The 15000-nt window shown below is 44.1% G+C and overlaps 1 protein-coding gene across 7 annotated transcripts in view; it reads left to right on the top strand.

Annotated features, from left to right (window-relative positions):
• LOC123520718 (ligand of Numb protein X 2-like) overlaps positions 1–15000 on the top strand; it is a 157465-nt gene that overhangs the window by 78088 nt on the left and 64377 nt on the right. Inside the window, exons 1-2 of one of the 7 annotated variants that reach the window (XM_045283264.1) lie at positions 10245–10396; positions 12423–13211. The exons of the other annotated variants lie outside the window; for them this stretch is intronic. The gene's annotated coding sequence lies outside the window, so the exon portion shown is untranslated. Of the gene's footprint in view, positions 1–10244; positions 10397–12422; positions 13212–15000 lie in introns of those variants that run through there. 7 annotated transcript variants of the gene reach the window in all.

Raw genomic sequence — 15000 nt, forward strand, 5'->3', positions numbered from 1 at the left:
TTCCTTCATATTGCATTCCTTCCCTTTCTATTTTTTTTTCCGTTTCAGCTCTCTCTCTCTCTCTCTCTCTCTCTCTCTCTCTCTCTCTCTCTCTCTCTCTCTCTCTCTCTCTCTCTCTCTCTCTCTCTCTCTCTCTCTTTCATTCATATTTACTTATCTACTCTGCTCTTCGTTCCCTCTCAATCTTTTCTTTATCCCTTGCTCTCTCCTCTCCTCTATTTCTTAACCTTTCCTTCAGAGTCCCTCCCCGCCACTAATCATTTAACCTATTCACACCTTTGCTTGTCCTTCCCTCTCCCTCTCTCTTTGAAATCGGCATCATTAGCCAGCGAAACTTGACGCCATCTACTAGTTGAAGTGTGTCGCGTTGGTATGGGAGAGGGAAAAGGGGAGACGGAGAGGGTGGGCGAGTGATACTGAGTGTGGGAGGGGAGACGAGTTGGGGGTATGAGAGTGATTAAGAGTGTGCGTGTGTTGTTGGTGATCTTGTTTCTAGGGGAGAGGAAAGAGAGGAGGATTAATGAGTGATTTGAGTGATGGTAATGGTGATGGTGATGGTGATGGTGGTGTTGAAAGTTAAGGGAAATGGTGGCATGCATGGGGGAAAGATGTGAAGTGATGAGTGACGGCGATGATGGTGATAATGGTGGTGGTGGTGTGAGGGTAATGCTGGCTGAGGGAGAGACATTGCTGGATTAATGGTGATGGTTGCTGGAGACGATAATGGCGATAATGGTGTTTTTTTTTTTATGATGATGGAACTTAGGTGTTGAATTTTTACGTGTCTCAGCGGGGTAGGGTGTATGGGAGTAACTGTGCTATAGTGATGTAAGTGCCTGTAATGTTGCTGTGAGGATTTACAAAGAGTTGGTAAATTGATGCTGATTGTAATGGGAGTTAGTGATTAATTTCGTGGTCTCAGTACGGATGATGACTAGTTAGTTATTTGTGTTGTGTTCATAATAGGATTGATAGATAACCTTAGTGTTGTTAATTGGGAATTGTGTTTAGTTTGTGTTGCCATAATTGAGGGTGAGATTAAACTGCGGTGTTGGTGGTGGTGTTAATAAGTGTTCGTGAATCGCATTACGAGGGATTACAAAGGATAGGAAACTGTAACACGCCGTCAGCTTCTGTATAGGCTGGTTAAATGCACCGCTCTCCACTAATTCCCAACTTAACCTAAATAAACTAAACTAATTAATGGTAAATATCCAAAAGAAGTCTTCGGGGATACTGTTCAGCCTGTTTGAAAATCTCTTTTCTGTTGCACTCTTGTTTGCCCTTTGTTTTTGTTTTTTGTTTTGTCTTTTTAGTTTTCTAGTTGTTTCTTTTCTGCCCTACTTCTGTTTCCTTTCTCCTTATTCTTCTTTTCTTTTCCCAATGACAACTTTTCCTAATATTTTGTTCCTAGACGAGCCTGATTTACGTGAAGAAAAGTATAGCGGAAAGAATAAATACTTAGATATGATATTTAATTTTTTTCTCTCTTTTATAATACCCTTTCACATAAAACAAACAAACTGATAAGTAGAAAGAAAACTAGATATGACGTCATGCTCTAAACCTCTTCAGTACTGGGACACAGTTTTACCTTGAGTTTTACCGTGTACGATTAGACCATTTTATTGATATTACTAGGAAGGATCTATGGAGGTCAAAAGATTAATGGCCACAGTCTTTACTATTTTAATCCCACACATAAGTTTTTGAAGCTGTATAAAATCACCAAATAGTAAGCAGAGTAAATATGAGAACGCGTCATGGTACTGAAGGGGTTAACGCTTTTGATACAGATAGATAGCGGGCAGTCGGACACGGTGCACGGAAACGAAAGCATACTACAGAATAAGTTATCGTACTCAGTCATTCCTTCCTCGACAGGGCAGGCTTATCTAGGGATGTCAGTGGTGGCTTACCTCCTCTCTACTGCTGTGGAAGACGTGGTGCTGGTGGCGGTGACGGCGGTGACAGTGGCGGCTTCATTGGTATTCAATATTTTACTTGTTTATTTATAGGCCCCTCTGTATCCCGTAATTAGCATAGAGACCTGCCACTGCGTATATGTTTATTTGTGTGATATTGCGTTTGTTTAACTGTGTGTGTGTGTGTGTGTGTGTGTGTGTGTGTGTGTGTGTGTGTGTGTGTGTGTGTGTGTGTGTGTGTGTCACTCGTGTTTGGCTTTGCTTTGTTCGTATGCTTGTTATTTGTAGCGCTTTGAAGTTTGTAAAATGCAAGAATAATGATCCCTGTAGTCACTGACCGCGTGTGCTCTTTGTAATATTGAGAGAGAGAGAGAGAGAGAGAGAGAGAGAGAGAGAGAGAGACAATTGTAATTACCCGAATGGCAGCCTTTTATTTTCTTGGTCATGAGGCGTATAACTCTCTCTCTCTCTCTCTCTCTCTCTCTCTCTCTCTCTCTCTCTCTCTCTCTCTCTCTCTGCCTTAATGAGATAAAAGCAAAAGAACTGGGACAACAAAATTCATCAGATACACAACACTGATTAAACTGTATGAATATTAATGAGAAGTTAAAATCCATCAAACACGAGCTGCCATTCGGGCGGCTTGAGACGAGACCGTAATGAGGGATGAGGCGAGGCAGGGTGGGGAGTGCTGTGGATGGGGCGTGGGGTCAGAATGGTGCTGCTTGGTTGGAAGAGACAGACTAAGCAGTAACCTTTTATCTCGTCTCTTCTAATTTTGTGTTTTGCAGATTTGTGGCCTTTTATTTTTTTTTTTGCGAACTTTTCAAATGAAGCTGTTTTTGGTGGGGGGGGATGTTGGGGTTAGGGAAACAGGAGAAAATAACAAAAAAAAAAAAGAGGAATTGACAGAAAAGTAGTGTTTGCATTGCCTCAGAAGGACCAAAATCATGAATTCAGTTTGTTTTCATTTATGTATCTAGGAAAAAAATTTGTTTACATTTATACAAACTTTTTTTTTTCCCAATCTTTAATGTGAAGTTGCCTTTTTTGTTAAGGAGACAGGGCACAGGCACAGAAAATGAGGAAATGATAGAAATTGTCTCTGCATTGCCTCTGAAGAACTGAACTCATTGTTTTAGGAAGGATGCGGCAAATAACAATTAAATGGTTAAAGATGAGTCAACCATAAGCGTTAGTGTATGGGAAAGTCTATACATTTAGTTTTATATTTCCCATTTTCTCTCTCTCTCTCTCTCTCTCTCTCTCTCTCTCTCTCTCTCTCTCTCTCTCTCTCTCTCTCTCTCTCTCTCTCTCTCTCTCTCTCTCTCTCTCTCTCTCTCTCTCTGGAATCCCCACTTTGATTGTGTATTACCCGAGTGTTTGCTTGCTGCCCCAGTGGTCCTCTTTGTGTACACACACACACACACACACACACACACACACACACACACACGCACGCACGCACGCACGCACGCACGCACGCGCACACACACACACACACACACACACACACACACACACACACACACACACGACAATAATGGAAATAAAGGCTGAGAGATGGAAAGTGGGAAGTTGGGGAGGGAGGAGTGGGAGGAGAGAGTGAGAGAGAGAGAGAGAGAGAGAGAGAGAGAGAGAGAGAGAGAGAGAGAGAGAGAGAGAGAGAGAGAGAGAGAGAGGGGGGATATACGTGGGTGTGTCAAACGTAGATGGTGGGGGATAGAGATGGATGTGCTGTGGGAATGGATAGCACTCATGCGTGGGAGGTGGAGAAGTTGTTGGTGGTGCAGGACTATGGTGTGTAGTGGGTGGCTGCAGGAGGAGGAAGAGGAAGAGGAAGAGGAGGAGGAGGAGGAGGAGGAGCTGGCTGGCTGGCGGGCTGGCGGGCTGGCTTTCTGTTTTGTCTGTCTGGGGAAGCGGTGAAGTGTGAGTGATGGTCAAGGTTATGGCTGTTAGGAGTGTGCCTGCAATAGTAGTCTGTGTTCTGTATAGATTTAAATGGTATTGTTTGTATCAGTTATCTGTTTGAAGAGTGTAGCAGGAAGAATGTGGTGTTCTGTATAAATTTGGAATGTTATTGATGTTTTGTTATTTTTCAAGATGTTTGTCAAAGCACTTTTGGATTTTGTGACTTGTCTTCTTAACCATTTTTACTCCTCACTGGTACTTACTCTCAAACTACTCAGGTATATTTCTCTCCGGTTAGTAGTCTGCGTTGAACATTAAAGAATCTAAATATTGAAAACCTATGCTTCTAATATATTTTCTTTCATGTAGATGCTCCTAAAGATTTCGTATCCTGTTCATATTGTTGTGAATCGTTTCAAATAACGGTGAAAATATTAAAGGGATTGACATAACTTTTTAGACCAGTTTTGATGTCCATTGTCAGAGCCGCTCTTGCATTAAAAAAAAAAAAATCGTCTCATTGATTAACACTTTAACCTACATAATTTGTTTCTGGTTGATTGACATAGAATACATGAAGCTGCAAGGAAGGCGGTGCGTTGCTCTTTCATTAACATTACAGGGATTTCACTTCTTCCCTTCTTGTACCGAGCTCTGGCGTATTGCTCAGTTAATTAAGCCGAGGAGAAAGATCAACGAGATACTTTACCCCTTTACCTACAACAGTTGCCCTTCAGAATTAGTATGTTGCTGCTTCTGTTGGAATATGGAAAACGCTTTGTGAAAGTGGAGAAACGAGAGAGAGAGAGAGAGAGAGAGAGAGAGAGAGAGAGAGAGAGAGAGAGAGAGAGAGAGAGATGGGGGGGAAAGTGGAGTAAATAGTATATAAAAAAAAAAAATTGGTATCTAATTTAGCTGTTTATTTATGGGGTGACAGGATGACAATCACGGTTGGAAAGATAAACAAAATCCTCGGATGAATCAAATAATGAATAAATGCGAACGCTTGAACAAAAATATAAATAAATAAGAGCTTAGGATAACAAAGTCAGGGATAATGTAATGAAACTCTGGAACCACTTGCATGCCGGTTAACACACACACACACACACACACACACACACACACACACACACACACACACACACACACACACACACACACACACACACACACACACACACACACACACACACACACACACACACACACACACACACACACACACACACACACACACACACACACACACACACACACACACACACACACACACACACACACACACACACACACACACACACACACACACACACACACACACACACACACACACACACACACACACACACACACACACACACACACACACACACACACACACACACACACACACACACACACACACACACACACACACACACACACACACACACACACACACACACACACACACACACACACACACACACACACACACACACACACACACACACACACACACACACACACACACACACACACACACACACACACACACACACACACACACACACACACACACACACACACACACACACACACACACACACACACACACACACACACACACACACACACACACACACACACACACACACACACACACACACACACACACACACACACACACACACACACACACACACACACACACACACACACACACACACACACACACACACACACACACACACACACACACACACACACACACACACACACACACACACACACACACACTCACACACACTCACTCTCTCTCTCTCTCTCACTCACTCTCTCTCTCTCTCTCTGCTCTCTCTCTCTCTCTCTCTCTCTCTCTCTCTCTCTCTCTCTCTCTCTCTCTCTCTCTCTCTCTCTCTCTCTCTCTCTCTCTCTCTCTCTCTCTCTCTCTCTCTCTCTCTCTCTCTCTCTCTCTCTCTCTCTCTCTCTCTCTCTCTCTCTCTCTCTCTCTCTCTCTCTCTCTCTCTCTCTCTCTCTCTCTCTCTCTCTCTCTCTCTCTCTCTCTCTCTCTCTCTCTCTCTCTCTCTCTCTCTCTCTCTCTCTCTCTCGTTAATACTAGGGTATCATCTTCACCTTAATTACCAGGAGCTTATCGTGCGTAATTAAGAACTTGGACTTGTGTAAGAAGTTATGTTTCATCTCGGGTCGTTTTCTCATCAGTGTGTCGCTTGGTGGCGTTAAGATTATCGAAGTGTTTCTATCAGGAGAATTTTTTTGGTATGCTGTGAGTACATTTCGAGGGAAGTGTCGAGATGTCTCTGGAAGTAAATTGGTTTCTCCCCATCCACCACTCCATTTTTTATTCATTTTTCTTTTTTTTTTGGTGGGTTTGGGGGTGAAGCTGGAAATATTGCGTGGTTTTCTCTTTAGCCTTTTTTTTTTTTTAATGTTTGTTTGCCCTTGACTGTTCTCCATCATGTGTAAAAGGATAAAATTTTGTGCACGTTTTTTTATTCCCCTTTTTTTTTTAACAAACAAAATATCTTTTTTCAAATACTTTTTTTCGTATCCTAACTTTTAATTTATAACTCTTACCGTTGTGATGTTTGCATATTTTTGTTTTTATTTAATGTTGGCCTTTAAGTCCACTACCACCACCGCCTACAACAACAACAACAACAACAACAACAACAACAACAACAACAACAACAACCACAACACTAGTGGCATTTCTGTAGTGTTCCTTTTTGTCACTCTCACAACCTTCTGCAGTCTCTATGTGTCTGAATCTCCAGTCTTTTGTATAATTTCTCAATTCTTCAGTGTTCGCGATTCCAGTTACAGTCAATTATTCATTTGTTTTTTTATGTCCCATCAAGCTCACAAATCTTCAGCTCATTCTTAATTACACTTACCATTCTCCACTCATTATTTCTACTTATTCTCACTGATTTGTTTCGTGCCAATGTCCTATGACACATATATCTCATGTCAATTCTCATGTCCAGTCATATTCACAACCCTTAAGTTCCTATGTCCAATCCTTTAGTGCTGCTATGTACAGTCACTCAACCCTTTAGTTTTCATGGCCAATCACATATGTTCCTTCGATGCTCACAACCTTTTTGTCACATTCCTCCCAGTCCTCAAGTCCAGTCACATTCATAACTCTTTAATCGCATTCCTTCTTTTCCTTATATCTAGCCACTTAATCCCTAGCTTTGCTCCCTCATATCACGTCTCACTAAATGAATCCTCCCCCTCGTCTTTAGTTCCGGATATGCTAATGAGTTCCAAAGATTGTATTTGATTAGAACTGAACACCATTGAACTTTTTTTTATCTCCTCCCGGCGCCTGTGAAACTTAGCAGATGTGACTATTTGTGTTTGAAAACTCTGGAACACATTCCTTTCATCCTGGTGAGGAGAAAGAGGCCCTTGAGATTGCAGTAGATTTGTTTCCCCATCGAACACATAGTAATACGTTATTTTATTTATTCATTTATTTATTTGTTTATTTTCTGTACTAGGTGATATGCTGTTCATCCGTCATCTATTCTTCTTTTTTATTTTCTTGTTTTCAATAAGTAGCACGCATTGCGGAGGTCACCGTGATATTGCAGTTTTTTGGGACCTTTTTTTTTTGCAGTGTTATTCATATCATTATAATTATGGTAAATAGTTTTCGCTCGTGAATCATATGTAAGTGCCTTCAACTTCAGTAGAATGGATGAGACGCAGGCTGCCAATAGAGGCTGTCCCTGTGATGGCGGCGGCGTCCAGCCCAGACTTGGTGTGAAATGGCCTGTATAATGAATGCGATGCAATATGAGATAAATAAGAGAGGCGATTATCACACTGAAACAGAAAATAAATATGAAACTTCTTTTACGTGTATTTGCTGTCTCATGCTGTCTTGCAAAGCTGTTTAGATCTTGATGGTACATTTTGCTTAATTTTGCAAATAGTGTCTAACCGAAGCTCTCTCTCTCTCTCTCTCTCTCTCTCTCTCTCTCTCTCTCTCTCTCTCTCTCTCTCTCTCTCTCTCTCTCTCTCTCTCTCTCTCTCTCTCTCTCTCTCTCTCTCTCTCTCTCTCTCTCTCTCTCTCTCTCTCTCTCTCTCTCTCTCTCTCTCTCTCTCTCTCTCTCTCTCTCTCTCTCTCTCTCTCTCTCTCTCTCTCTCTCTCTCTCTCTCTCTCTCTCTCTCTCTCACACACACAGGCCTGTGTCGCTAGTCATCTTCACAATATTGTTATGTCACGTCTTAGATCGATGTATTTCACAACCATCTGTTCCTCCTTTTCATATTTTTTTGGCTATCTTTCTCCCTCTGCTGATTTTATCACTTTTTTAACTGCATTCCTGTTTTTTGTTTTTTTGTCAGCTAAAACTGATTTCGTAAAAAAAAAAAGATAATAAACATGCCACAAGTTGAATCAAAATTATCGGTAAACCGCTATCTTTTGTCTTCTGTCGCTCTTGTGCACTTAAGGCAACCTCGTTGTTGACAAATTTTATTTTTATTTGTATCTTGAATGATTTTGCGATGCTTCAATAAGTATTTACAGTTGCAGTTCTAGACTACAACCAGGAGATTATAGCAAGGAGTTGGCAGTTGGTAGCATGCAATCTCTTACTACCTGACTCATCTTACCCTTTGGACCCTTGCCTAGAAGGCCGAGGTTGACGGATTAGGCCCTGCATACGGTAACGTAATAGAGAAGTATTTTCATTGAGGCCAATTCAATACATAGTTAGTATATTTACTCTTATGACATCAGTGCACCCTTACTGCTTTATAAACACATCCTTCGATTCACAAAAGGCTCTATATTCTATACTGTGAACAGGAAGAGAACTTGAAGGAATTAAATAGGAAGTGTTAAAAGATTATGTATATTTATGAATTGTGATGGCAATGGATATTGTTATGTATGCTATGCTTTAGGCAAGAAGATGCTGGGAAAAAAGTGTTCCGGTAACAATAAAGTTAAGAAAATAAATACTATATAAAATCTGAGAGAGATGTCTTGAAACATTCCTCTCAAAATTGTAGGCATATTGGCTTCTAACAAACTCCTTTATGTTAGGTTTTCAATGATTTTTTATTTTTTGCTTTTTACGAAGGATGAAGGATAAAAGCAGACTTGTAGAACTCTTAAGGCAATTTAATATATACCACCGTACATTAATTGCCAATAGAAAAACTGAGATGCTAGGAAAGTTTAATTTCCTTCTTATTATCCACATGTTAAACAAAAGGACGTGATCTGGAATTAATTTTTACATATAAATGAGGATAGCAAACAATAACTGACTTGTATGAATCCTAAGGCTATTCACTGCATAATATCCTACAGTAACTAGTGATAAAATAACTAAGACACAAGGAAAAAATAACAACTGAGACACAAGGAAAAAGTAGAGTCCCATTTGCTTTTTGTTTTCATGTGCTAACAATAAGGATGTTGCACTGGAATCCTCACTCCACCATCTTCACCTTACCGTGGTTTCCGTCAGCGCCTCCCTTTTCTCCTTGACTCTCTTCAGTATCCCTCAGACCATTCCATTCCTTGCCTTATCTTCTGGGGCGCGAGTTGATGCAAGCTGCTGCTCCCTAACCAGCAGTGAAGGCGTTAATGGCACGAGGGAATGCGTACCAACAGGCGATTAGGGAAAGACTTGTATGTGAAGTTTGTACCGTGTGTGTGTGTGTGTGTGTGTGTGTGTGTGTGTGTGTGTGTGTGTGTGTGACTCTCCGTTGATAACAGGGCCGTCGTGTGCCCTCCGTATCCCTATCCTGCTCTCTCTCTCACTCTCCAACCTCAGTTCTCCACCCACCATGACGTCACAAGGGTACAAGAGAGGAACTTTTTCTCCGTCCTCCCCACCTCCTTATATTTCTTGCCTCTTGTCTTTTTATTTCTCTCTCTTTTCTTTTCTCTTCCTCCACGTGGTGCCATCGTGATTACGACTATTATTGTTTCCTTTTTTTGTTCTTTCACTCAAGCCTTGGTGATTATTTTCTTTCTTTACTGGTCGCCTCCTCCTCCTCCTCCTCCTCCTCCTCCTCCTCCTCCTCCTCCTCCTCCTCCTCCTCCTCCTCCTCCTCCTCCTCCTCCTCCTCCTCCTCCTCCTCTTCCACACTTTCCCTCATATTTTTTATATTTCTTAACCATGCATCTTCTCCTTCATCACTTCCCCCTCCCTTAATTCTCTCCTACCCCTTCATATCATAATCATACCCTCCCCAAACCCTCCCTTCTCCATACCTGTCTTCCCTTTAGTGTTGCCAGGCAGATCTTGCGCTCACTTCCTTCGCCACTCGGGTGTCTGATGGGCAGCCCTGACCCTCACACCCACACCCCTACACTTAACGCCTTACCACCCATCCTCGAGTACTTGTGAGGGAGAAACCAGCCGGGTGGGGAGTGGACGTAACTGCGGCTCCTGGGTTGCACGTGTTTCTTAAGGAGTCGTAGTGCGTGTGCTTGTGTGTACGTACGTGTGGTGTCATGTGATCATCAGTAAATTCCTCAAGCCACTCACCGCTGAGCAAAGTGAACCTATCTGATTGTGAGTTGGTGTGCCGTGGTTTATGAGTGACAGAAATGAAGAGGCTGCGTGTGAGCGTCCAACGTGATGTATTTCTCTTGAGTCGGTTCCTCTAATCGGGCCTGAAAGTGCTGGAAACACTCGCCTGCTGCAGAGTTCCCTGATTGCTCGTAACTCTTGGTGAGAGTTCCCTGTTGGTGGGTGTGGTGGTGGGGGGTGGTAGAGGGGGAGGCTGGCGGGGCTCTCGAGTGTTGAATGGCGCCGCACGTACACGTCTGAGAGTTTACTTTTCGTGGAAATCAGATTGTTAAGTGTTGATTCGCGACAATGCAATGTATTGAAGCACTGGAACGAAACTTCAGCTCTGACGAACACAAGTTTGCCGCTTGAATTTCAGGCCGATAGATGAAGCCAGATATATTTTCTATTAAACTTAACCGGTAATGGACACTGACGAAGGTGCGGAGCAGTCACGGTCACGAATAACGAATGGCTGCAGAGCACGGAGCGAGAGTACGTGAGGCAGCGAGAAGGGACGGAGGGTGGCTGAAGGAGGGTGGCGCGCTGAGACTGACGCGGGAGGGACAAATCTAGTTTAGGCGAGGCAGGGGAGTGAAGCTACCGCCTTTCACACCTATCCCCTCATCCAGGTGGACGCAGGTGAGCGCTGTGTGGGGCGTGGAGTACAGTACCTCGCAACCTCGTCATCCACACGTGACATTGTTTGAAAGGTTCTTGATGCCTGTTCGTGGAAGGCTCTTGTTGATAAATACGCCTATGTAGTCAATGTCTCAGACTTTTGTGAATATAGAAGTTTTCCAGAATTACCACTTGAAAATGATAAAAAAAAAAAACACTGAAAGCAGGTGGAAAATATTTGTGAAATCGCGAAAAGATCGAAAAATTATGTGGAAGTAAAATAGTCCCCTCCTGCTCTTACTACCCGACAACAGAAAATGCAAGAGACATTTTAATTAGTTTTTTGCATATTGCGTTATCGGGATTAATACTTGTGCTGCGGAAAATATAGACAGAAAGTGTTAGTTTCGTAAGGGCTTAAAGGCTGTATTCCCAAACGTCTCTCCCAACGTCTTCTCTCCCTTTCTCACTCCCACCATGCTCCTTCCCTCCCACCCGCCTACCATCTCTCTCTCTCCCCCACCTACCTTTCCCACTCTGCTCTGCCTATACCTTAAATTGGCTTACCTTCCAGATGTCGCTTTTGCTGCACAGCGAGAGAGAGAGAGAGAGAGAGAGAGAGAGAGAGAGAGAGAGAGAGAGAGAGAGAGAGAGAGAGAGAGAGAGAGAGAGAGAGAGAGAGAGAGAGAGAGAGAGAGAGAGAGAGAGAGAGAGAGAGAGAGAGAGAGAGAGAGAGAGAGAGAGAGAGAGAGAGAGAGAGAGAGAGAGAGAGAGAGAGAGAGAGAGAGAGAGAGAGAGAGAGAGAGAGAGAGAGAGAGAGAGAGAGAGAGAGAGAGAGAGAGAGAGAGAGAGAGAGCCAGAACACTGATAAAACGCATTAAGCTATGAGATTTGACGCTCATATCCTAGGCTGAAATAGAACACACGATAGTGAAGGAGAGGAGGAAGAGAATAAATAAATAAAACACTTCTTCCTCCCTCTCTCCCCGTTTCCCCCCTTCTACCTCTTGACTTATCATAACACTATAAACAGCCAGTGCTCTCTCTCTCTCTCTCTCTCTCTCTCTCTCTCTCTCTCTCTCTCTCTCTCTCTCTCTCTCTCTCTCTCTCTCTCTCTCTCTCTCTCTCTCTCTCTCTCTCTCTCTCTCTCTCTCTCTCTCGTCCCCACTGCTCCCCCGTTCGCCCTCCCCACTTCTCTCCAGCCATTGAGTGTCTAGAAATAAGAACAGAGGAAAGAAATAGCTTTTTGGTTTCCTGGAGGAGGAGGAGGAGGAGGAGGAGGAGGAGGAGGAGGAGGAGGAGAAGGAGGAGAAAAAGAAAAAAAATGCAATGGAAAAGAAAATGGAGAAAAGAATTAGAAAAGCCAGTGGCAGGAAACTTCAAATAATTTTTCTTTTGCCTCATTAAGATGACTTTTTTTTTCTGTGCGTGTGGCTGGAAAAAAACTTGGATTAGTTAAACACTGTAGAGGAAGTGGAAGTGTGAGCGAGAAGGAAGCTGACTTTTACTGAAGTGAAGGAGTTAGAGAGGGAAGGAGAGAAGGAGAGAGGAAGAGAAAGAGAGACAGATAGAGAGAGCTAGATATCCTTTCCTTTCCTTCCTTCCTTCCTTCCTTCCTTCTCCAGCAAGACTCTCCACCCACTCTCAGGGATAACAAGGGCGGCACAGAGAACCAGAGGAATTGACGATCGAAAGAGAGAGGGAGTGAGGAGTTTTACAGCCAGCCTACCTCTCTCCTCCCTCCCAGCCAGCCAGCCAACCAGCCAACCAACCAACCAACCAACCTGCCTTCCTGCCTGCCTGCCTGCCTGCCTGCCTGCCTGCCTGCCTGCCTCACGCCTACATTCCGCCACACACATACACAAACAACAACTTCACGCGCCCCACACACTCCACCTCAAGCACCAACACCCTCTCTTCTTTCATCACTACAGTTTCCTAGCTACCCTTTCTCATCTTTCTCACCTCACCCTAGTTTATTTCCTCTTCTACCTATCTACACCACCTATCGACACCCACATTTCGCTCCTCGCCACAATGGGTATCACAGCGCGAGCTCAAAAGCCGAAGAAAATCCCTGTAGGTCTTGAGGGTGGCTCTGAGCTGGTCTCCGTGCTCCTCACCTACTTCACGTTGGTCCTCCTCCTGGTGGCCGTCTACATGCTGTACCGCGTGGGCGTCTCCGTATTCTCGTGAGGCAAGTTGAACCATGAGCAAATCCCTGTCTGTCTATATGTCTGTCTGTCTATGTGGGTCTATGTAGCTCTTTCCTTATTTTTTTTCTTATGTTCTCTGCTATATTTGTTTGAATGGTTTTCTGTTGTTGTTAGGTTTCCACAAGTTTCTTTTGTTGTGTTGTGCTGCTGCTGCTGCTTCCCTTTGTTTTTCTTCGTTTTCTTTTCCCTTTTTTTTTTTTTTTACAGTATACTTTTTCCCTCTCTTCCACCGACGTCTCCACTTCTGCCTCCCCATCTGAGCTTTATTACACTTCCCCCTCCTCCTCCTCCTCCTCCTCCTCCTCCTCCTCCTCCTCTTCCTCCTCCTCCCGGATAGTTTCGTGGTGGTTTCATTGCTGTCATCTTTCTCTCCTCTACTTTTCCCTTTCTGGCAAGTACTTTTCAGGCTTGGCGCTGTATGTGTGGCTGATTCATTCTCTCTCTCTCTCTCTCTCTCTCTCTCTCTCTCTCTCTCTCTCTCTCTCTCTCTCTCTCTCTCTCTCTCTCTCTCTCTCTCTCTCTCTCTCTCTCTCTCTCTCTCTCTCTCTCTCTCTCAACCAAACTGCGTGCATTCCTGCCTAATTTCTCCCGTTCTGTTTCCTTCGTTTCTTTTGGTGTTTTTCGCAGCATGTGTCTCTTTTACTGCCTTCGTATTGCCAATCTTACTCTCCTCTCTCTCCTCCTCCTCCTCCTCCTCCTCCTCCTCCTCCTCCTCCTCCTCCTCCTCCTCCTCCTCCTGCTGCTGCTGCTGCACCTCAGCCTCCTTCTCTTCCTCCACCTACACTGCCTCGCCTTTTTATTCTCAGTTTTTTACTTTCTTTGATCTCTTTTCCTCCTCTTCTCCAGCTAGCAGTACCTCCTCCTCCTCCTCCTCCTCCTCCTCCTCCTCCTCCAGTCTCCGTCCCCGTCCCCGTCCCCCGTCTTCCCTTGACCGTTCTTATGTTTTTGTCTCTCCGTCTGCTCCTTCCTTTGTACCGTGTTTGTTCCATTCGTGTATGTTTTCCCACGCCTCGTCTGCCTTTACTATCTCTCCTTTCTCTTTGCTTGTGTTCGTCTTCCACTCTTCTTATCCTCCTACTTCTTCTACGAGCACTTCTTCACCCACCTAAGGACTCGTCACTGCTAGACTCATTTGCTTTCGCTCTTCATGTACTAGTCATCATGTGCACTTCAGTCCGGCCTTGGTTAGTTCCAGCACACTCCCTCCCTGTCATGTCTTATCCCAGCAGTCTACGTTGTCCTCTCTGCCTCGCTACTACCAGCCTCCCCCCGCCACCCTTTTCCCTCCTGCCACGCTTGTACACTCAGGTAAATTGTATGTCGCCCGTCTCCTGTGGTGTAAGGAGGTTTGCGGGAATAGAGAACGGGTATTTTCTCCCCTCATTTTAGATATCTAAGGCGTTTTCTTCTTCTCCTATTTTTGTCCCACCTCGCTTTATTGCTACCGTTGCCACACACACACACACACACACACACACACACACACACACACACACACACACACACACACACACACACACACACACACACACACACACACACACACACACACACACACACACACACACACACGGTAGTTCAGTGGTTAGAGCGCTGGCTTCAAAAGCCAGAGTTCGATTCCCCGGCCGGGTGGAGATATTTGGGTGTGTCTTCTTTCACGCTTTCACGTGTAGCCCCTGTTCACCTAGCAGTGAGTAGGTACGGGATATGAATCGAGGAGTTGTGACCTTGTTGTCCCGGTGTGTGGTGTGTGCCTGGTCTCAGGCCTAT

The sequence above is a fragment of the Portunus trituberculatus genome, chromosome 47, assembly GCF_017591435.1.
Source record: "Portunus trituberculatus isolate SZX2019 chromosome 47, ASM1759143v1, whole genome shotgun sequence".
Lineage (NCBI taxonomy): Eukaryota > Metazoa > Arthropoda > Malacostraca > Decapoda > Portunidae > Portunus > Portunus trituberculatus.